Raw genomic sequence first — 25137 nt, 5'->3', positions numbered from 1 at the left:
AGAAATCAATCAATCAATCAATCAATCAATCAATCAATCAAACAAACCAACCAACAAATAAATCAGGAGAGGGCATAACCTCCCTAAATGCCTGCTTGGAGGTGGTGATGGGCTGGATGAGGGATAATAAACTGAGATTGAATCTAGATAAGATGGAGGTACTCATTGTGTGGGTTCGAAACTTGGGAGATGAGTTCAATCTGCCTGTTCTGGATGGAGTCACACTTTCCCAAAAGGAACAGATATGCAGTCTGGAGGTGCTTCTGGATCCAAGCCTCTCCCTGATGTCCCAGGTTGAGGCATTGGCCAGAAGTGCCTTCTATCAGCTTCGGTTGATACACCAGCTGCATCTGTTTTTTGAGATAAACGACCTCAGAACAGTGGTACATTATCAGCTTCGGTTGATACGCCAGCTGCATCCGTTTTATGAGATAAACAACCTCAGAACAGTGGTACATATGCTGGTAAATTCCAGACTAGATTACTGCAATGTGCTCTATGTGGGGTTGACCTTGTACTGGTTCCATGCACATCCCTACCTGAGACTGAAGCAAAAATACTGAGTTTGCATTTAATTGCATGCAGTGCTGTTATGGCCCAGGCCACTCATATTGGACCAGAACTCATAGCCCAGTGGGCCAGGCTGAGGCCTGTGTGTCTTTGCCAGCAATTCCATTGAGAGATTCCCTGTTGCAAAGAATCACTGAACTCCTTGCAACAGGAGTTCAGTGGAGTGAAATGATTAACTCTTAAAACTGTCTGAGTTTTGCTCTCAGGTAATGACTTTGGAAGAGCCATAGACTATTCTCATCTTCCTCTGACAGAATGTTTACCATGTTTGATATCATCTCTATTGTTTTACCTTAGATGCACTGATTAACTAGTCTCACACATATAGCTTTGCTTCTTCTTTCCTAACACCTTTGTCTTTACACCCTAGGTAGATGTACACAAAATAAAATGATTTAATTGCTGTCTCACACATATAGATTCTTTCTATATTCCTTTGACTGTTAATGTTCTTTGGGGCCAGGAAGTCTGTGAAATACTATGTATCCTGAGAACAGCCAACAGAAGATGGAATCAAGTTATATCCTGGACTGAACTAATATCCTGAGACTGATCAATAATTGTCAGAAGACAGGATCTGGAGGAGAACAGCAATTTACACTTTTGAGATTCATGACAGATCAAAAGGTCCAGTTTGTATAAAAATGGGTCTCTGAGACATGGCAAATCAGTGAGCTTTGCCTAACCAGCGGATCTTTGCTCAAGAGCGATCCCCAGAGTTAGCTGCTCAAGCCGTGGGGCTAAAGCAGGAATTGGACATGGACAGGGACTGTCTGTGACTTCTGCTGCATAGTGAGAAGTCAAGAGCCATGGTGCTCTCTCTCTCTGCCTTTCTCTGAATATCTACCACCAGCCTGCTTGACTGCTTGAAGCCTACATCATTCCCAAGCCTAGCAACTAACAAGTCCTTTGAAGCCTTCTCTCACGGGGTTGTTGTGAAGAGAAACTGAAGTATGTAGTACTGAAGTATGTAGTCCTCTGGGCTCCTTAGAGGAAGAGCGGGATATAAAATGTAAAATAAAATAATAAAAAATAAAAATAAACTGGTGAGATGCCTATTCATCAGCTCAGCCTGCTCCCTCATCCCCTCCTCCCTACTAATCACTGCCACCCTTTTCCTAAGCCCTCCCTTCTTTCTTCTCTCTCTGTTTCTCTCTACATGTTTTTATTAGGATTTGTTAGACAGCTGTAATTACTGGCTGCACATGCATGCCAACACACTGGATAGTCAGACACATTGTACTACATTTTGAATTACAAACATGTTTAATTTGGATGATCTGTTTGAATTTTATCTAGATGAGCAACTTTCTATAATAAAGCCCATTGAACTTTCTGAGTGTGTTTTCCTCTGTTTCTTTTTGCACACCCAGATCCTACATGGTCATCATCTCCAAGAACCAATTTAGTTTATGTATGACGTGACTTTGCCTCTTTCCCTCTGAGCATATACAGAGTGCAAAACCAGGTGTAGTTCACAACCGTGCCTTAGCCGTATTGGATAGATATTTCTTAAAATGCAAAATGTAGGTATGGTTAAATCCAGAAATAGTTAAGTTGTACCAAAATATCTGAGTTAGGATCTTACTACACATAATGGCAGTATGATCCATGTGTTGGAACACTGAAGAGGTATAAGGAGAGGGATTTTTTTTTTTTTTTAAGTAAAGAGGTGGCTGGCAGGAAGTAGAGCTGAACTCTTCTTCCACATGTCCTATTCCCCCTCCTGCCACTACTTTTCTCATCATGAAAAGCTTCCTTCTGGTTTTGGCAAGCTTACTTCTCCTCTGGCCAGGGAAAAAGCAGATGGGCTGAGGGAGTTGTTTGGTGGGGTGGGGATTTTATAGCTGCTTCCCTCTTAAACACAAAGCAATCTTATGTATGTTTAACTAAGCTTTATTCAGAAACAATTCAATATTTTTTCCTTCTTCTTTCTTTCCATTCTGACTCCACCTCCAACACTCTCTAAGGATCCCACTGTGACAAAGATCTAATTAAAAAAACATAAAATGTTGTTTGATAGAATACAAGGGAATTGCAGACTAGGGAAGGGTTCAACAAGTTTCCACTTCCCACCTCCAAATTAAAATCCCTACCCCACTTTTATCTGCTCAGCAATTATCTATGTTCTAAAGGATGGGTTTGATGCCATTGCTTCTATATTGATCCTTAGTGAACAGTCCAATTCATGTTTACTCAGAAGTGTATGACATAATTCAATGTGATTTACTTCCATGTAAGTCTGCCTACAGTAATCAGGTACAAAATTGAAGCCAATGAAATATTTGTGCAAGTGATGTCAGAGACCATTTTAGTACACTACCTCCACACTGTGGCGGGTGGAGGAGGACAAAAAACAAAATCCACACATACATGAAGAAATATAAGAACATAAGAACACCCCAGCTGGATCAAGCCCAAGGCCCATCTAATCCAGCATCCTGTTTCACACAGTGGCCCACCAGATGCCGCTGGAAGCCACAGGCAAGAGATGAGGGCATGCCCTCTCTCCTGCAGTTACTCCCCTGCAACTGGTATGCAGAGGCATCCTGCCCTTGAGGCTGGAGGTGGCCCACAGCCCTCCGAATAGTAGCCGTTGATAGACCTCTCCTCCATGAAGTTATCCAAACCCCTCTTAAAGCCATCCAGGTTGTTGGCTGTTACCATATCTTGTGGCAGAGAATTCCACAAGTGGATTATGCGTTGTGTGAAAAAGTACTTCCGTTTGTTAGTCCTAGATTTCCTGGCAATCAATTTCATGGGATGACCCCTGGTTCTAGTGTTATGGGAGAAGGAGAAAAATTTCTCTCTATCCACTTTCTCCACACCATGCATGATTTTATAGACCTCTATCATGTCTCCACGCAGTTGTCTTTTTTCTAAACTAAATAGCCCCAAGTGTTGTTGTCTTGCCTCATAAGAAAGGTGCTCTAGGCCGCTGATCATCTTGGTTGCCCTCTTCTGCACCTTTTCCAGTTCAACAATGTCCTTTTTTAGATGTGGTGACCAGAATTTTACGCAGTACTCCAAGTGTGGTTGCACCATAGTTTTGTATAAGGGCATTATAATATTAGCCATTTTATTTTCAATCCCTTCCTAATGATCCCTAGCATGGAATTGGCCTTTTTCACAGCTGCCGCACATTGAGTTGACACTTTCAATGAGCTGTCCACCATGACCCCAAGATCCCTCTCCTGATCAGTCACCGACAGCTCAGATCCCGTCAGCGTATGCTTGAAGTTGGGGTTTTTCGTCCCAATGTGCATCACTTAACGCTTGCCAACATTGAACCGCATTTGCCACTTTGTCGCCCACTCTCCCAGTTTAGAGAGATTCTTTTGGAGCTCCTCACAATCCGTTTTGGATTTCACTACCTGGAAGAGTTTGGTATCATCTGCAAATTTGGCCACCTCGCTGCTTACCCCTGCTTCTAGATCATTTATGAATAAATTAAAAAGCACCGGTCCCAGTACAGATCCCTGGGGGACCCCACTTCTTACTTCCCTCCATTGCGAAAACTCGCCATTTATCCCTACCCTCTTTTTCCTGTCTTTCAACCAGTTAGCAGTCCACACATGTACTTGTCCCCTTATCCCAGGACTGCTAAATTTCCTCAGGAGTCTTTGATGAGGAACTTTGTCAAAAGCTTTTTGGAAGTCCAGGTATACTATGTCAACTGGATCACCTTGATCCACACACTTGTTGACACTCACAAAGAACTCCAAAAGGTTGGTGAGGCAAGATTTACCTTTGCATGGGATGACTCCTGGTTCTAGTGTTGTGAGAGAAGGAAAAAATTATATCTCTGTCCACTCTCCCTACTCCATAAGAACATAAGAACAGTCTTGCTGGATCAGGCCAAAGGCCTATCTGGTCCAGGATCCTGTTTCACACAGTGGCCCACCAGATGCCTCTGAGAAGCCCATAGGCAAGAGGTGAGGGCATGCCCTCTCTCCTGCTGTTGCTCCCCTGCAACTGGTATTTAGAGGCATCTTGCCTCTGAGGCTAGAGATGGCCTATAGCAACCAGACTAGTAGCCATTGATAGACCTCTTCTCCATAAATATGTCTAAGCCCCCTTTAAAGCCATCCAAGCTAGTGGCCATCACCACCTCCCATGGCAGATAATTCCATAGATTAATTATGCACTGTGTGAAAAAGTACTTCCTTTTGTCAGTCCTAAATTTCCTGGCCTTCAGTTTCATGGGATGACCCCTGGTTCTAGTGTTGTGAGAGAAGGAAAAATATATATATATGTCCACTCTCTCTGCTCCATGCATAATTGTATACACCTCGATCATGTTCCCCAGTAGTTGCCTCTTTTCCAAACTAAAAAGTCCCAGATGCTGCAGTCTTGCCTCCTAAGGAAGGTGCTCCAGGCCCCTGATCACCCTCTTCTGCACCTTTTCTGCACCTTTCCCAGTTTTATAACGTCCTTCTTGAGATACGGTGACCAGAACTGCATGCAGTACACTAAGTGTGGCCTCATCATAGATTTGTATAAGGGCATTATAATATTAGCCTTATAATTTTCAATCCCCTTCCTAATGATCCCTAACATGGAATTGGCCTTTTTCACAACAGCCACACACTGGGTCAACACTTTCAACGAGCTATCTACCATGACCCCAAGATCTCTCTCCTGGTCAGTTACTGACAGCTCAGACTCTATCAGTGTATGTGTGAAGTTGGGTTGTTGTTTTTTGCCCCAATATGTATCAGTCTACTTGCTTACATTGAACTGCATTTGCCATTTTGTCACCCACTCTCCCAGTCTGGAGAGATCCATTTGGAGCTCCTTACAATCTTCTTTGGATTTCACTACCCTAAATAGGTTAGTGTCATCTGCAAATCTGACCATTTCACTGGTTATCCCAACTTCTAGATCATTTATGAACAAGTTAAGGAACAGTGATCTAAGTACAGATCCCTGAGGGACCCCACTTCTTACTTACTTCCATTGTGAAAACGATCCATTTATTCCTACCCTCTGTTTCCTCTCCTTCAACCAGTTACCAATCCTCACATGAATCTGTCCCCTTATCCCATGACTGCTAAGATTACTCAAAAGCCTTTGGTAGGGAACTTTGTCAAAAGCTTTTTGGAAGTCCAAGTATGCTATGTCAACAGGATCATCTTTATCCACAAACCTATTGACACTCTCATAGAACTCCAAAAGTTTAGTGAGACAAGACTTACTCTTGCAGAAGCCATGCTGGTTCTCCTTCAGCAAGGCCTGTTCTTCTATAAGTTTAACAATTTTGTCCTTAATTATGCTTTCCATCAATTTACCCAGCACAGAAGTTAAGGTAACTGGCCTGTAGTTTCCTGAATCCCTCCTGGATCTCTTTTTGAAAATCAGAGTTACATTAGATACTTTCTAGCCCTTTGGTACAGAGTCTGATTATAGGGACAAGTGACATATTTTTGCTAGGAGATCAGCAATGTAACATTTGAGTTCCTTCAGAACTCTTGGGTAGATGCCATCTGGCCCTGGCGATTTGTTAATTTTTAGTTTTTCAAGGCAGTGTAGAATATCCTCTCTTGTTGCCAAAAATTGTCCCAGTTCTTCAGCCTCCAAGCCTGAGAACCTCAGTCCCATAGCAGGTATGGTCAGTATCCTCTGCCATGAAGACAGATGCAAATACCTCATCCAGCTTCTCTGCAATCTCCTTATCATTAATTATCCCTTTCATGCCCTTATCATTGAAGGGTCCAACCACCTCCCTGGCAGGTTTTCTGCTTCTCATAAATTTAAATAAGTTTTTGTTATTCCCCTTGACACTTCTAGCTATATGCTCCTCAAATTCTCTTTTTGCATCCCTTATTGTCTCCTTGCATTTATTTTGCCAGGGTAGGAAGCTGTCAGACCACTGGTCCATCAAGTTCAGTATTGTCTTCACAGACTGGCAGCGGCTTCTCCAAGGTTGCAGGCAGGAATCTTTCAGCCCTATCTTGGAGAAGCCAGGGAGGGAACTTGAACCCATCCTTCTTCCCAGAGTGGCTCCATCCCCTGAGAGGAATATCTTGCAGTGCTCACACATCAAGTCTCCCATACATATGCAACCAGGGTAGACCCTGCTTAGCTAAGGGGACAAGTCATGCTTGCTACCACAAGACCATCTCTCCTCTCCTTTTAATGATTGTTTTTAATGATGGTTTTTATAAATGTATTGTAATGGTGTCTGGTGATATTAAATTTTTAAAAATTAAAGTAACTTGTTCCCAGAACAAGGTTTATCCAATAAATTACAGTCAAAACAGGCCCAACTGATTCCCATGGCTAAAAGAATAATTTGCTCTGGAGTAATTGAACAGGACCAGCCAGAGACTTGTTGGAATAGAGTGCTGAGAGATCCCTATTTCTCCTCTCCCTCCACACCTGTTACACATGCAGAGAGCATGCCTGGGCAGTCTGGGAAATGGAGGAGGTCTGTGTACACCTCCTCTATTCCCATCCAGCCCTCATGCACTGCTTAAAACAATAGGAGCCTCAGATCTTGCCCCAAATATGTGGAGGGATCTACACAGGACAAAGGGCATGACTGTGAGAGATGTGAAGACTTCCCATTCCCTAGGGTCACCTCACCAACCATTCAGGTCTGGCCTGAAATCCTCAGGAATTGGAATCAATCCACAGGTGGCTCTGGAAAGCAGTCCTGGAGGTTCTAATGGCTTGAACCTCCAGCAAGTGCTTCCATCGAATGGAGCTCGCAACCCAACCATTCCCTGTAATGGAATGGTTCATAATGTAATGGAACAGCTCGTCACACTGCCTTTGAGTCCTATGTAGATCTCTCCACGTACAACTGCTGCATCTGAGCAGGGAAGAATAATCCCTGGATGAAGCATGAAGGGGCTAAGTGTTTTTCTATACATTTGTGGATATTCACCAGTTCCCTGTATGTTGGAAAGTACACATTGCTCTTCCATGTTTAATACAGCCAACAGTTTAATTTGTTTACCACTGGGCCAAATACTAGTATACCTGCAGTCCTGTGTGCAGTCTGAAAGCGCCTCAACCAGCTTCAGGATAGGCAGGCTGCAAACAAAAGCAGAAACAGACCTCTGTGCAAAAATGGATAGGGCTTGCCATACCAACATTTGAAAAATAAAGACACTGTTGTTGTTTTTTAAAAAAAATACCCATGGTTTTTAAAATGAGTATTTTTAGCATTTTAGTAGATCATAACTATAATATGTTCCTTTCTGTTCTCTTGATTTGGGTAGGATTTCCATTTTCTGAAGGAAGTCTTCCATTTTATAGCTTCTCTGACTCTACTTGTTAGTCATACTGGCATCCTTCTGAACTTGGTGGTGCCTTTTCTCCTCCTCTCGCCAACCTCCTCTCTCCTGCTAACTGAGCAGAGGCACCTTTTAAAAGTGGTGTTTCTCTTTATTAAGCAGGGGGAGAGGAACTGGTCCTATTCATCCCCAGCATAGCATTCCTCCAGTGCCTGTTGCTGGTGTCTATCTTATGTTTCTTTTTAATTATTTTTATTATTTTATTATTATTTAGCCAGAGTGGTGTAGTGGTTAGAGTGCTGGACTAGGACTGGGGAGACCCAAGTTCAAATCCCCATTCAGCCATGAAACTAGCTGGGTGACTCTGGGCCAGTCACTTCTCTCTCAGCCTAACCTACTTTACAGGGTTGTTGTGAAGAGAAACCGAAGTATGTAGTACACTGCTCTGGGCTCCTTGGAGGAAGAGCGGGATATAAAATGTAAAAAATTTAAAAAATAATAATAAAGATTATTAGCACTTAGCAATAGCACTTACATTTATATACCGCTCTATAGCCAAAGCTCTCTATGCAGTTTACAATGATTTAGCATATTGCCCCCAACATTCTGGGTACTCATTTTACCGACCTCAGAAGGATGGAAGGCTGAGTCAACCTTGAGCCCCTGGTCAGGATCAAACTTGTAACCTTCTGGTTACAGGGCGGCAGTTTTACCTCTGCGCCACCAGGGGATTATTGTGAGTCCTTTGGGGACAGGGAGCCATTTTATTTTGTTTGTTTGTTTGTTTGTTTGTTTATATCTATGTAAACCACTTTGGGAATTTCTGTTGAAAAGCAGTGTATAAATATTTGTCGTAAATATTCATCATTGTATTTGTATCTTGCCAATTGGCAGTAGGATAAGAGATATCAAGCCATTTCTATTATGGAGGTATTAACATTTCAGGTCACTAACAGATAATGAAGCATGAACTATAGTGTACATTATATGAGAATGCACAAAACAGCAAGGAAGGCTGATGGCCTGCCCATTTTGTCCAAGTGGATGTGTGTTGCAATTTGATGTGTCTGTGTGACTTTGCCTGTAGTCTTCCTTTGTTATGTAATCACTTTGAATGCATGATTGATTTGTAGTCTATATATACCATTCACTGGGATATTTATGACCATTACTTCGGAAAGTACCAATTTCTGAATTTGTAGTGAATTACAGTTATATGGATTCAAAGATAAAAAGTGTGGGTGTGCTCACACCAACGTTCACTGTGTCTGAACCAGCTAATTGTGTAATTTATGAATATAACAGAACTGAAAATGGGCCCTGGATGAGTACAATTTTAAAAAATCCCAGTAAGCATCACCCTGCAAGAACGGAAGTGTAGCAAGGATGTGAATATTTCTTGAGCAATCCTTTGCACAATACATCAGATCTTATTGCTGCTAAATTTATTTTATCATGAATTAAACTAACCAAGAAAACAAGGAAATGGGTCCTTTTGCTTGCACATGTTATTGCTATTAAACATTATCTGCTGCAGGATTCATTAACAAGTTAGCACAAAACTACTTTGCTGTTGTGAAAAATGCATTCAGCACCTTCTGAAATCTTTGGCCTTGGCAATCACTGTGCATTTTAGAACTACTTATCACAATACTTTTATTCAACACCGATCCCCATCAGATCAGTGGATTTGTATCATTGTGACTACAGAATATTAAGACACATAATTGCCTACTTCAATGCTAGTATAGGCATTCAGACAAAAAGCGGGGGTGGGGGGCATATATATGTATGCTAATTAAAATAGACATATTTAGGAGAGGAGAGCTGGTCTTGTGGTAGCAAGCATGACTTGTCCCCATAGCTAAGCAGGGTCTGCCCTGGTTGCATATGAATGGGAGACTTGATGTGTGAGCACTGCAAGATATTCCCCTCAGGGGATGAAGCCGCTCTGGGGAGAGCAGAAGGTTTCAAGTTCCCTCCCTGGCAGCATCTCTAAGATAGGGCTGAGAGAGATTTCTGCCTGCAACCTTGGAGAAGCCACTGCCAGGCTAGATAGACCAATGGTCTGACTCTGTATATGGCAGCTTCCTATGTTCCTATGTTATGAATTTTTCCTGACACATTTATTAATATGATTTTCACATTAACTCATGTCAGGAGTAGCCCTTAGGATACATTCATATAACCCAGTTTCCCCGCACACACAACGTGTTCTGCAATAAGTGATTACCTTCAGATGTTACTGGTTGTGAAGGGGTCCAACACATGGCATTTTATAGCCAAGAAGTTTTTCAAACATGCTGAACATTCAGTGCTGCATTGGTGGGCTCCTGCAGGTGGCAACATTTGTTGATTCAGTTACTAAGAGATTTTAAAAAGTTATCACATACTGGGAAAAACTGGGTCTTTTCATTTCACCCCGAGGAAATAATATTTGGTTGTTAGTGTTTTTCTTATGTGCTCCAAATGCTTCACACATGCGTTTCCAGTCATCCATACCACAATCCTGTATAGTGGGCCAGTATTATCCCATTATCACAAATGAGGCTGAGATATAGTCAATAGCCTATAGTCACATAGTGAAATGATGGATATGCTGACATTTGGACTCTTAACACATGTTTTTAACCACTACGTAAAACCAGATGTTGGGTAGGCAGGCATTTATATATATAATTCTCTTAGACGTACCCATTACTAATCCCGTGTGTGGCAGCTCTCGTGAGAGTTCACTAGCAAAGGGAGGGGGAGAAAAAAGCAGCGGTGGCGGGAAACATAAAGCCAATGGACAGGCCAGCAAATGGGCAGGCAGGGAGGGAGAGAAAGCAGTGGCGGCTGGGGGGAGAGAAAGCAAAAGCAGCAGCTGCAGGGGGAGAGAAAGCAAAAGCAGCAGCAAGTGAGAGAAAACAAAAGCGGTGGTGGGGGAAAGAAAGAGAAAGCAGCAGCGGGAGGAGAGTAAGCAGTGGGGAGCCGGAAAAACTGGCCAAAGAGAAAAAACATTGGAGTGGGGAAGGCAAGGGGTGAGAACAAGGAAGGGGGGACCTTGAGCTAGGGAGAACTAGAGGCACAGATGCTCTGCTCCCAGGCCAGGTAGTATAAAATAATACTCCAGCATCATGAAGATCCTGTTAGAAAGCAGCCCCCATTTGGGATTTAAGCATTCTAGACAAGCAAGACTGTCATATTAGACAGGGGCTTGTGTCTTGAAGCTGCTAGCCTGGGAGGGATGGGGACTGTACCCAGTGCCCTTGCATTTTTAACGAGGAAAATTGCCTGGCTCCTGCTCAGAAAGGTCCTAGGATAGCGGGAGTCTGAGTAGACCAACAGTGCCTCCCGCTCCCAACCCCTTCAGTTGCTCCAGAAGCATGCCATGTCTCAAAAACTGCCGAGAAATCCAAAAGGCTCAACAGACTCAAACTCCCCCATCAATTCCTAACTGGAGATCATCCAACAGGCCGATGAAGGCCATCTCAACTTCATGGCCTGCTCGATAGCCAGTTTGAAATGGGACCAGATAATCTGCTTCTTCCAAGACTTCCTGGAGCTGAGAAACCACCACGCTCTCAATCACCTTGCCCAACCATGGGAGGTTAGAGACAGGCCTATAATTGCCTAATTCTGCGGGATCCAATGCAGGTTTCTTCAGTAGTCTAATAATTGCATCCTTGAGACAAGGAGGAATCCCCTCTCCAATGACCTCCCTGCTAGATCATATAAGCCATGTCGGGCAACGATCAAAAGAACAGGTAGTAAGGTGAAGTGTCCGAAGCAGCTTGTCCACATCCTTGGGAGTCACAAACTGAAATTGATCCAATTTAACCATACAAGAGGAGCTGCTGGACACCTCCACAGTAGACTCTGCAGTAACTGTAGAGTGTAGTTCAGCTCAAATACAAGAAATTTTATCTGCAAAAAAACTAATTAAATATGTCACAACGGGTACATATTTATGGATATTTATGGATATTTACATATTTATGGGTACACATCCAAATTCTCATTCCAGGAAGGAGGAGCATGTACTAGCCCTCTCACAACCCTAGACAACTCTGCTGGATGTGAACTTGCATAAGCAATGTGGGCTGAAAAGAACTGCTTGTTTGCTGCATGCATTGACAGAGCATAGATCTTCAAATGTGCTCTGTGTTGTAATCTGTTGGATTCAAACCAAGTCTTTCTACTTATGCTCTAGCCATCTACCCTGCTGCTTCAGCCCCCATAGTCCTTCCATATACCAAGGGGCTAATTTAGAAGCAGTTTGGAGAGGGCACTTAGGGGCAATAATGCCTAATACCCTAGTAAGTTCATTATTCCAAGTCTGAACTATGGATGTGAACGGACCGCGGAGGCGTGGTCCGATGCCGGGGGTGGTGGTGTCACTGTAAGGGCGGGTGGGTTGTACTTACCTCTCCCACCGCTTTTCCCCCTCCGGTGCTCCATTTTAAAGTAAATCTTTGGGGCAGCAGCAGTCCTCCCTGCCGCCCCTGCCCCCTTGTTGCCTGCAAAACACGGAAGTAACCTCTGCGCATGTGCGTGCTGCTGAAGTGCATGTGCCGCTGACACCACACACACTGCGCGGCGCGCATACGCGCGGGCATTACTTCAGCATTTTGCAGGCGACAAGGGGGCAGGGGCGGTAGGGAGGACTGCTGCTGCCCCGAAGATTTTACTTTAAAATGGAGCACCGGAGGGGGGAAGTGGCGGGAGGGGTAAGTACAACCCACCCCCCTTAAAGCGACACACACACACACCCCCGGTGTCGGACTGCCGGACTGGGCAATATGCAAACCAGTTCGCAGGCCTCCAACATGGCCTGCGGACCGGTTCGTGCACATCCCTAATCTGAACCAGGGCATCGACAGAATCGCTGGCAGAACCAACCGTGAAGCCTTCCAAGGTTTCTTGAAATCCTATTGGATCCAATAGCCTTTTCCAGATAGGGTTTCTCACCCCATGGAGGAGGGTTGCCGCTGTATGTCCACCCTTAACCAGATGATGGGTTGTCCAGGAAAATGGGGAAATCACAGGAGTCCCCACCCACAGAACACCATCCTGATAAAAGAAAAAGAAGAAAAGAAAAAAAAACAACCCAAAAAACCAGGAGTGTGACCAGTAATGTGTGTTGGTTCCACTTGGGATAGGCCCATAGTTCTCAGGGCCATTATGAACTCCATTATGAACTCCTGAGCTGATCCCGACAAGATGGTTCCAAAGTGAACATTAAAGTCCCCTAGAGCTATCAGTCTGGGATACTCTGATGTCAACTCCACCAACCAAGTCAGTCAGCTCAGATAGGTACATTGTTGGACAGCGGGGTGAATGGTACACCAACAGAATTCCCAGTCTACCCTTGGTCTCCAGACGTAGGTGCACACACTCAACACAGGCCATTTCCCTGACAGGAACTCTGATATGAGAGATAGTCAAGTTGCTTACTTGTAACAGTAGTTCTTGCAGTGGCCCATTGTCATAAGAACATAAGAACAGCTCTGCTGGATCAGGCCCAAGACCCATCTAGTCCAGCAGCCTGTTTCACACAGTGGCTCACCAGATGCCATTGGGAAGCCCAAAGGCAAGAGGTAAGAGCATGCCCTCTCTCCTGCTGTTACTCCTCTGCAACTGGTATTCAGAGCCATCCTGCCTCTGAGGCTGGAGGTGGCTTATAGCTCTCAGACTAGTAGCCATTGATAGAAGCTCAATGAAGTTATCCAAACCCCTCTTAAAGTCATCCAGGTTGTCGGCTGTCACCACATCTTGTGGCAGAGAATTCCACAAGTTGGAATTCTTCACACTGTGGATGTCTGTGCCTGTGTAGGCATACCCCAGAAACATTCTAGAGCTGTCAAAGCCTTTTGGTGGTAGGCACACCCCAATGACATATACAGTCCCTCAGACATTACTTTCCTCAGTCCCTGACCACAGCAACTGACTTAAACAGGTAAGTGACTGCTACAGTGGGGAAGAGGGAGGGTCGTGTGAAGGAGAATGGGTCACAACAAGAACTATTGTTACAGGTAAGCAACCTGACTTTCTTGTTAGTGGTCTTATTGTCCTCCACATTGTGGAAGTTAGCAAGTTACTCACCAGGATGGTGGGAGAAGTGGGCATCTACTGAAGTTTGGATTGCTGCTCAAGGATTGCTGCTCCAAATTGGGAATGGGCTCTTGACCTGGTGTCCAAGGCATTGTGGTGAACAAAGGGTCCATTCCATGCTGCCACTCTACAGATAGCATCTAATGGAACTCCATGGAGGTACAGTAGGCTGTGGAAGTTAGGGATGTACACGAACCAATTCGGAAGCCCTTTTATGGAAACCCGAACTGGTTTGAAAGTGGGGGGATAGCTTTAAGGACCGGGGAGGGTGCTCTTACCCCTCCCCGGCTGCTGTGTTAAAAAACAGCCCACGGTGCGACAGTGTACCTCCTTTCTGCCCTGGTGCACATTGGACCGGACCTGGAAGTATCCGATGCACGTAGAGTTATGAGTCAGGGAGTAGAGTGTACCTGATGGCTACACTCCACTAGTAGCCATTGCCCTAGTAGAGTGTGCTCTATTAGAGGTTGGTAGTGGCTTCTTAGAAAGTGTATAGGCCTGTTTGATGGCTGAAGTAATCCAGGTGGACAATCTCTGGCAGGAGACTTGTTTTTCCTTGTTCTGTACAGCATAGCAGATGAACAAAGAGGTGGCCTGACGGGATGGCTGAGTATGATGGAGGTAAAAAGATAATGCTTGTTTCATGTCCCAAGTATGCTGCAGCCATTCATCCATCCATCTGAAGTGGGTGAAGGAAAGAACACTGGAAGGCAGATGTCCTAAGAGACGTGGTACTGAGACGCAACTTTGGGTAAGTATTGGACGCCAAGTCTCAAGAGGACTTTGTCCTATTGGAAGGAAATGAAAAGGAGGTCTGCATGTAATGCTCTGACCTCCAACATACATTGGGCTGAAGTAATCACCAGCAGAAAGGCCATTTTAATGGTCAAGTTTCGAAGTGAGCAGGTGGCCATAGGTTCAAATGGTTTATGCATGAGGGCAGACAGGACCAGCTTCAGATCCTAGGAGGTGCCAACCTTGGACCTGGGGGATATAAATGAAGTAGCCCTTTGAATAATTTTTAACAGGGTCAAAGAAAAGAAGTGAACATGCAAAATATAGGCTGCAATGGCAGCAAGATGAACTTTTAACCAAGGAACAGAAAGATGCAACTTCTTCAAATGCAACTGGTAAGAAATAATAAAGTCTAATGAAGCCTTTTTGGGGTCAAGCCCCTTGGAAGTGGCAAAAGTAGTAAACTGTGTCCATTTTGCTTTATAGGAGCATTGCATCGAAGGCTTTCTGGCAGTCAAAATGACATCCAGAACTGCCTAATCTAGGATCACCTGCTGGTGATCCTCCATGCTGTGAGGTGAAGACTCTGAACATCCAGGTGCAGGACCGACCCTCTTTCCATGGTAAGTAGAATAAGTAGATCTGGACTGTCAGGTAGAAGCACATGCTGGCCATTGGATAGAGCTAGCAGTGTGGAGAACCAGGCCCGCCAAGGCCACGAGGGTGCGAGGAGTATGCAATCTGCATGGTCCTCCTTGATTTCCCTTAGCACTGCTGGTATATGTGGCTGTGGGGAAAACATGTAGAGCAGGCCCCTGTTCCATGGGAGAAGAAACACATCCCTTAGGGATTTGTGCTCGTGACACACCCTGCTGCAGAACTGGTTGCTCTGCTTGTTCTCCTCTGTGGCAAACAGGTCTATGCACTATTTGCCCACTCCTCAAACCGGGATAGAACTGCTGTCCAGTTCGGAGTCCATTCGTGGGATTGCATGTGGGATTGCATGGCTCAAGGAGTCCACCCATGCATTTCTTTCCCAACATTATGCATGGCTGAGGGCCAGATGTGATGACTGAGGTACCAGGTCCAAGCACCTGTGGCTAGGCAGCACAGTGTGGGCGAATGTGTTCCACCTTGATGATTCAGGCAGGACATCACATTCACACTGTCCATCATTACCAGGATGGAGGTGCCTCTCAAAGCAGGAGGAAAGCCTTCATGGCCTTCCACATGACCAAGAGTTTCAAACAGTTTATGTGGAACTTGCTCTCGTGATTGTTCCAGCATCCAGCCACACTGTGGTTGGAGCAGTGTGTGTCTCATCCAGAGTTGGAGGCATCTGTCGTAACAGACATCTTTCCTGGTGGCTGTACAAATGGCCTGCCTTCGAAAAGATTGGAGATTCTGGACCACCACCATACTGACCAGAGGGCATCCTCTGGTAGCACAAGTCTTGAGTGTGGATGGTCCTCCTGTGGGTGAAAGACTGACAGGAACCACTGTTGCAAAGGATGCATCCAAAGATGCACCAGAGATAGGATGCTGATAGCAGACCCTATAAAGCCCAACATCCTTTGCATGGACTTTGTTGGATGTCTGTTTGAAGCCAGGATTCTGTGGGCTATGTCCCTGATGTTGGCCACCCTTCGTGATAGCAGATAAGCCAGCATATCCACAAGAACTCAATAGTCCATGTAGGTGTTAACTTTGACTTTTCCTAGATCCAAGTGGTCTAGGAGTATTATTATAGTTTGAATGTGTTGGTGCAATTTTTCTTTGGACTGTGCCACCAAGAGCCTGTCATCCAAATACGGAAATACACAAATGGCCTTCTGGCGAAGATGTGCTATCACCATGGCCATGTACTTGGTAAAGACTCTTGGGGCTGTGGGCAGGCCAAAGGGCAAAACATTGTATTGGTAAACTCTCCTCCCAATGCAGAACTGAAGATATTTTCTGTGGGGTGGCCTGATTGAAATATGAAAGTATGCATCCTTCAAGTCTACCCCTGTGAACCAATTGTTGTGGAATAAGTGTTGTAGAATTTGGTTGAGGGTAGTCATCCAGAAACGCTTGGAATGGACAAAACTGTTGATGCCGCAGAGATCCATGATGGGTCTCAAGCCCCAACCTCTCTTCAGGATTGCAAAGTAGGGCGAGTAGAACCCTGTGGCAGTATTGCTCTGCACTGCTTGAATGGCATACTTCCTGAGAAGCGACTGCACGTCTTTTTGAAGGGTAGGGTTGGATTGTGTACACCAGGTTCCCAAAAAGGGTGGCAGCGTGTGGAACTCTATCACGTAACCCATACACATGATAGTCAGCGCCCATTGGTCTGCAGTGATGTATTACCACGCATCTGCATAAGGGAGCAGCCTGGAGCCAGACAATGTGTCAGGCTCTCTTATTATAGGCTGGTTTGGATTTTGGAGAGGTCTCCGGAGACAGAGTAGACGACTTGCAAAAGGAACTGTAGGGTTCGTTGTTCCTGGCAGCGGGGGGAGCGGTGAGTACACCCTCCCCTACCCTTAAAGTGACACCCCCCAACCACTTGAGCCACCTCCCCGCCTGGTACCGTGCACATCCCTAGTGCACTAAGCTGGCTTTGATCCTCCTTAACAACTGCAGCTATCATCTTTTTCTTCCTTTTAGAATTGGTCTCCTTAGCTTTCCTGTTGGGTGAAGCAGAACGTGATCTGATTGGATCTGTATTTCTAGGGCTGTGGCCATTCCTATGAGCTTTAAATCTGTCCACAGAACCCTAGTAAGGGTGCCTTTGATAAGGCACAGATGCCCTGGGCTCTATCCAAACATACTCAATGCAGGGTCTATGATGGGGAATAATAAGCCCTCTCTCTGTCTCTGAGCCTAACACAATGCTTTTCCCACTCATGGTACTCTTTCAGGTCGCAAGGTTTGACACCAGAGTGCTTAGAGTTCTCTGAATCAGGTTCCCAGACTGATCCTCCCTTGGATTCTAGGTTGGGATCCTGCCACTTCTCCTCCAATTCTCCCTCACTGAGTGGTATTGGAGAAGTCACTACTGAGGCTGTAGCTGCCTTTTGTGGTGCCTGCTTCTTCTTGCGGTGCTTCTTCACTTCTGTGCCTTTTGCCTCCTTCACATGCTTACTCAGCTTTGCCCTGGGTTTCAGTGCCGAGAGGAACTGTTCATTAGGCGCTGGGATCGTCGACCTTGCTTAGATACCAATAGCGCTTGTGACGCGTCCTGTGTCAATAGCATCCTGTGCCAGAGCACAGCATCTCACAGCTAGTACGGTGCTTCCTAGACTGCTGAGAAACTGGTGGAGTTTGGAGGGCTGTGTTATCAAGGAGGGCCTTTTCCCAGAGCAGAGCATGCAAGCACAAGGCCCGATTTCTCCTGGCCTGCCAAATAAAGGCTTTACAGATTGCACATAGGTCAGGCCGGTGAGCTTCCCTGAGGCACACGAGACAGCAGTTGTGCCCGTCCAGTGAGAGGAGCTTTGCTGTACAAGACACATAGTACTTAAGACTTGGCAGCCATTGACTGCCAGAGACCCCTTAGGCAAGTGTCGGGGTGGGGTGGGGGGAACCGTTGGAAATAAAAACACAAACCAGAAAGGCAGATTTAGCGAGACGATAGAAAGAAAAGTAAACAATGTAAAATAACAGGGGGAAATGAAAATCCTTTTAAAAAGATAAACAGCTCAGCTCACAGAAAATATCTACAGCGGAAGGTCCTCCAAAGTCACTGTCTCGGTGGTCGGAAGAAGACTCAGGAGAGGGAGATAATGTCTGAGGGACTGGATATGTCATCAGGGGGCAGGGCTACCACCAGAAGGCTTTGACAGCTCCAGAAGGTTCCCAGGGTTTGTCTACACAGGCACAGACATCCACAGTGTGGAGGACAATAGGACCACTAACAAGAAATTATTCTTAATAGACTACAGCCATTCCTCTTCCCCACTCTCGTCCTCTCACCTTCTCCACAACAGAGTATCCTGCAAGGAGAAGCTGAGCCCAAACTGGACCAGTAGGCTCCCCCATCCAGCTCTCTGTAATACATACCAAGTCAATTCCATCATGCACAATTGTTGCCAGTACCGCTTCATTTCAGTGTAGCGCTGCAAAGCACCCCTTTATTGGATGTCTCAGCAGCACTGCATGGGCTCACGATCAGTGAACGGTGAACTTTTCACCCTGCCTAAGCTAAAAAGGCGATATTGCATTCATAAGTGGTCACTTGCATGAGCAAGTGTGGGGCAATGTGCCTCAAGTCAAACTAGCAATCTGACTAAATAGGAGACCCCCACCCCTTTATTTTACAGAGAGGCATCAGCCCGTGAGCAGATTCTATTTCAAAGAAATAAACCAATCAGGGAGGAATTTCCTCACCTAGTCAGACAACAGTTTAAAACACTCCTTCTAGGAGTAGCAAAGATATGGTACATTTCCAACTGGTTATGAATAACAAATTGTCTGGCGAGGACTTAGTGGAGAAGTGCCCATGATTACAAGCAACTTGTAATATTTTACACCTGAAGACATCCTGATCTTGAGATATGCAGCTGAGCTCAGCTCCATTAACTAAATGCAGCACATCTGCATAGCTTTACCTTTGCTTTTTGTGGGGCAAAATCCACTCAAAGTGACTCAGTCCAGCTAGCAACGGATTGGATGTCTTTGTCCTTGCCCTATAGGGAAGGAGAAGCCCCTTGACTGATTCAATTCAAGCCTCAGATAGGATTTTAAGTGTATCTGCCCTGGCTCCACCATGTTTTCAGAGTCATCACAGCACAAAGAGATTCTTCACATCATGTAGGGGAGTCGCAGGGGCGTAGCAAGGTTGGAGTGGGCCCAGAGACAAGATTTTAAAATTGGCCCTCCCACTCAAAGTCCAGGGCCTCCGCACACCCCAGGCCCCCAAGGATTTAAGTCTGATATTCCAAAATAAGTATGCTGCCTGCAAATACATTTCACTGAATACACACACACACGTCACAATATATAGTGATATACATTGAGTACTATACATCTGTTTTACTTTTAATGCCTAGAACACACTAGAAAGATGAATGATTAAAATGGGCCCCTCGCTGCAGATTAGCCAAGGAGACTTTCAACCATGCAGGGTGAGCCTATGTTTGTTTTCTCAGAATTCTGAACAAATTCAGTCAAGTTTGATTCCAGGAGGTTTTTCACAGGGGGCTTTTAAAGCCCTATAACACACATCTCCTCTGGAATGGAGGTGCTGCATTCACATGTTGGCCAGATTGACCCTGAAGTCCCTGCAAGTTATTGGGGAGCAGTTCACACACAAGAAAAATAAAATAAAAGCACCACACATGCTTCACAGTTCTCACTCAGACCTTCTGGGTTGCAAAACAACTTGAACATAAGTGCTTTTATAAATATATGAATGAATGAATAAAATTAATATAATACTGTTTCTTCCAGAAGTTTTTGTAATTTTCTGCCATGAAACAAGCCACTTATAGGACTTTTTAGATAGTTTTTTTTAAGCCAGCAAATTTTCCAAGCTGTTTCAAAATAAATATTCAGAGACTTCTCAGTCCCACCCCCCCATATCCAAGCCCTATGGCAAGCAGATCCCTATATATCTGGGTGGGGGTGGGGTGGGGAAGGTAACCACAAAAAGGAGTTCACACTCTACCTGGCAGCAAGGGGTCTTCTGCTGCAGAGAACAGTGGAGGCCTCTCTGGCTGCCTCCTCCTTCCTGGCTGGCTTGGGCCCTACTGGAGTTCAGGCTTCACAGAGGCCTACACGAGGCCTCCGTGGAAGCCCCGCCCACCTGCCGATCAGCTGAGAGGCGGGAGAAAAGGAGCTCTTTGCAGCATGTCTGCTGCCTCCATTGCCGGCCAGCAGAACAAGCAGGAGAGACGGCAAAGAGGGCAAGTGGCTGAGGGGCCTTGGGGCTGGGCAGGGGGCAATGGGGAGTCACGTGAGGTGCCTCTGGGGGGCCCCTCCAGGCAGTGGGGCCCCCAGACAACTGTCTCCCCTTGCCCTATCGTTGTTACCCGCCTGGGGAGTCGCCTTAGATTATACTGTCCAGCAGTCTTTCAGACATGTGAGTTGCAGTCCTTTGCTGCTCGTTTCTTGCTTGCCCTCTCCTGTCTACTGGTGAAGCGGCCAACCAACGTGCAATGAACACACCAACAACCCAAAGAAGGATAAGGTATAACTAATATCTTGCCCTTCTAAGCCTCCTCATCCTGTGTATATTTGTGTATGTCCTATGTATGTTTGAATAATGTTTGAATAATTTTCTATGTCCTGTGTATGTTATAGTTGCCATGAAGAGGCGGCCAACAGGGCTATACAAGTAATCCCTGCCCCAGCTGTAATGTCCAGAACTACTTACTGCATTGTTTGCTACTGTCATCACATTTGGGGTCACTCTCCGCACCTCTAGCAGTAGCCACCAGGATGTGCCACATGATAGTGGAATGCAACACAATAGAAGAGATCCACAGTAGTTCTGGACATTACAAATGGGTAGGGACTGCTTGCTATGGAGAGATTGTTGTCAGCACTGCAGCAGTATTCCTGTGCGGACTATACGTCTGCTTTAGGCTAAAAAGAGTGGAAGCATCAAGGAAACCACTCTCATGATCACTGATGTTTAGAGCCCTATAAATAAATAGCCTGACAGTGCTTGCCTCCAATATTACAGAGGAAAAACTCGTACACTTCCTGTATGTTGAGAGATTTATGGTCACTTATTGAAATGTTAAACTTGTAAAGGGGGAAAAGCCCAAACAATTTCACAACCTATATCACTAAAAACCATAGAGGCTGATACAGTATCCTTTTAGATGATCAAAGCCTTACATAAAACACCTGCTTTGGAGGGGGCTCACAAAACGCTTCCTGGAAACAGATCTGAACTAACCTCCTATAAATCACCAAGACTGAACAGGGTGAACTTCACAGTGTACTACTGAGCATGGAACTTGGCATGCCTGCCCCACTAAACAATATTTCACAGATTATCGTCAAATCATGCATTTTCCTCCAGCATTATTTTCTCATTTATAAATGTTGAGAAAGTTAATTTCTACTATCAGTCCATCTTGTCCTTCAAATACTACCATTTTCATTGCCTGAACATTCAGTAAATTTATAAACAAGGTTGTAAGACTGTTATGCTGTACAGTGCCATTTTCAGCAAAATGTTGCTATATATAAAAATAATAATATGTGATGAGTTTGCCTTATAATGATAAATAGTAGGTAATAAAATTAAAGTGGCTAACATACAAAATCATATCATCATCTTCTGCCACCCGACTCTGGTTTAGGTGACAGGTAAGACGCAGTTCTAGGTACAAATTCAGTACTTACAACTTGTACACATCACATATTAAAAAAGAGAACATACTAAATAGGCACAGAGGCTGTGCACTTGATCAGTCCTACCCAGGTTAGGGCTGCTGGTATGCATCGCCAGCATTGAGGCCAATCCTGGCGCTGCTGCCCTGTAAAACCGAGTTTTTTACCTGGGATTTTACCTGGGTTATTTATTTATTTGTTTATTTATTTGATTTATAGACCGCCCTTCCGAAATGGCTCAGGGCGGGTTAAAGGGCGCAAGTACACCCTTTACCCCAGGTCTGGGATCATGTATATGCTCAGACTGCATGCAGGAATCCCTAAATCATGGAGGAATCTCTAAATGTACTGTGCTGGTGCATTTTGGGATTCCTGGAGGCTGGGGCTCGTTTCCGCAGCCTCTAGAGATGCGCACTGCCAGGAGCAGCACAGATTGTTTGGGCATGAGGACATGATTGTGTACTGAAGAGGAGCATCCCGATTGTCTGGGAGGAAGGTAGGTTCAACCCTGCCTCCCCACCCAACCAACGGTTATGTGCACAACCTCATGGTCTGTGTATGCTGCTTGCCAGTTCTGAAGAGAGAAACAATAATGTTTTGTTTGCTTGTAACCTAATAGCCTAACATCTTAATTTTTCATTCAATCATCGTATTTGCTGAAGGGTCCCCCGCCCCCTTTAAGCCCTGGGGATTGTTTGTGTTACCCTGGAAACAACCATCATTTGTGTTATCCTGGAAACCACTGAGGTTCTTCCATGTTTATTGGATGTGTACACAGATTCATGTGTGGGTGTATATTGCTGCATGCATGCACGTGTCTCTTATTTTCTGCTGCTGGGACTTTTTGTTTTATGTAGCAATTACAGGCAATTAAAAAGTCCAAAACAGTTTCCAAGCCCTGTGTGCTGCACTACTTGGGTCATCCCTGCAACACTGGCAAGCTTCTGCATCCCCCTCCCCACAATGAGCAGGAGTCAATGGTGATTTACTCTGCTTCTCACCTGTCAGTGTTTGCTAAGCACCACTTCTTCCCGTCAGTGAAATGCTTCTGAAAGACAGACATGTTTCACTGCTGAAACACAAGCATGTATGACAGTACGTCATAAGCTTCTTTTCCTTACTTTCCCATCAGTCATTAGGACGCTGTTTATGATCCTGAAACTAAGCTTTCTTCCTCCCACATGTTTACCAAGCCACCTGCCATGGCTTTTATGCTTGTCATGTGTCCTATAAATCATACCTCAAGTCCAGTTCTTCATTTCCTGCCCTTCTGTTTACTTCAGACTCATTCAGTTTCTGTTATTAACATCTCAGCTCCTGCAAGCACAACCTTTTCAGTCTTTACTGACGCTGTTTATTTCCTTTATGTGCAAATACATTTAATATTTATTTTTTATTTTACATTTTATATCCCGCTCTTCCTCCAAGGAGCCCAGGGCAGTATACTACATACTGAAGCTTCTCCTCACAACAACCCTGTGAAGTAGGTTAGGCTGAGAGAGAAGTGACTGGCCCAGAGTCACCCAGCTAGTATCATGGCTGAATGGGGATTAGAACTCGGGTCTCCCTGGTCCTAGTCCAGCACTCTAACCACTACACCACAGCTTCTCTAGCCTTCTTTCATGATAATAAATTTTCAACAGCCTTCAGTGCTTTTCAAAACCAGTAGCTTTTCTCTTTTCCTACACCACATTCTAGCTCCCTCACCACGTTGATGCAAGAAATATATCTGCAGAACCTGCCATCAGGGACTGACATGATGAGGAAAATTACTCAAAGTAGTCCCATTGAAATTAAAATGATTTCCTTTTAATTCCAGTGGGACTACTTTGAGTAATTTTCTTCATCATGTCAGCCAGGGTCTGTTTTTCTTTAATGCTATCTGACTGTCTCACTTGCTGTTATTTCATTTTCAAAACAGTTCTATGGATATCGGGCTGGGTGCAGGGAGGGGAGATAAGGATATCTTTATGTACACTAGTGCATTTTGTGACAAATTTGGACGGACACCAAGGCTGAGTTACACATTCCTGAATGGGTACCTAGCCAAATTGGGTCCCTTCCAATAGCATACTACTTCCGAGTCTTGGAGAGTCCATCCTTCAACTGGTACCATATTTTTAATACAATTTCTGGATATGATATTGTGGTGTGGGGTTGCATGATAAGTGAGCAGTAGCCACTCTTCGAGTAAGGGAAATGTTAGGCTGCAAAATATGAAAAGCAGAACAGGTGTGTAGTTAACTTAGGAAAGTTGAGAACAAATCTGGAACACCTGGGTTTAGCTTTGCTACAAACTCACTAACTGGCCTTAAGCAAGTCAGATTTCCATCTGCAACATCAGATTAATAGTGTACCATGACAGAAGTTGTTGTGAGGGGAAATGCAATACTTGCGAAGCATTTTGCAAATTAATCATTTATTTACATTTATATCCCAAAGAGCACAGAATGATGTACATGGTTATATTACATGTTTGTGATTCTGTTTGCTTTCTCTTCCTCACTCGCTGTATTTTGGCTAAGAGAGATACCTGTCAGAAAGCTGAGGGAGAGTAATAGAGTGTTTGGGGAATCTGAAAATTGCATGAACTGAAGATATGCGATGCAGCATCTTTGCTAAAGCGATTTCTGTCTGGCCAGTGCCAAGGTGGAAGATTGCATAGAAACACCCCTTTCAGCTTCCTGGAAGAAAGGTGGGACATAAAAATTAAAATGTTTTTTTTTTCTTCCTGTGGCTTCCCTTATATACTCACTTCGGATAGGAAAATACGACTGCTTTCTCTTGCTTTAGGGAGACTTCAGTGCTTTTGTGATTTCAGTCATTCTATTAATGCCCACACTCATCTCAGAATTATTTGTCCGGCTAGCAATCAACACAATCAGGACTAAGGAAAGAAGTAAAGACTGTTGTGGTTAGCAGGCCTGGAAGCAAAAGATCAAGAGGAACACAGGCAGGCACATAAAGGTGAGCAACAACCAGCACTTGCCCACCCTCTCAGCTACAGGCATCTTTATGACCATATTTACACACACATTCCCACCATTCGGTGGGCAATCTTCTAGTTCAGGAGTTCTCAGACCTTTTGATACCGTGACCCCCTAAAAGAATATATAAAGCTACATGACCGCCCACCCCTGCAATAAAGCTACATGACCCC

The 25137-nt window shown here is 44.7% G+C and overlaps 1 protein-coding gene across 3 annotated transcripts in view; it reads right to left on the bottom strand.

Moving 5' to 3' along the window:
• Window positions 1-25137, bottom strand: part of TEX2 (testis expressed 2) — a 165930-nt gene that overhangs the window by 132392 nt on the left and 8401 nt on the right. The window contains exons 1-3 of one of the 3 annotated variants that reach the window (XM_053293665.1): window positions 20299-20396; window positions 10048-10147; window positions 7558-7611 (exon numbers count right to left, since the gene is read on the bottom strand). The gene's annotated coding sequence lies outside the window, so the exon portion shown is untranslated. Of the gene's footprint in view, window positions 1-7557; window positions 7612-10047; window positions 10148-20298; window positions 20397-25137 lie in introns of those variants that run through there. The other 2 variants (XM_053293666.1, XM_053293669.1) reach the window with 2 other exon arrangements.

This window comes from Hemicordylus capensis, chromosome 2 (genome assembly GCF_027244095.1).
Source record: "Hemicordylus capensis ecotype Gifberg chromosome 2, rHemCap1.1.pri, whole genome shotgun sequence".
Lineage (NCBI taxonomy): Eukaryota > Metazoa > Chordata > Lepidosauria > Squamata > Cordylidae > Hemicordylus > Hemicordylus capensis.
This window is presented reverse-complemented; position numbering and strand designations above follow the sequence as displayed.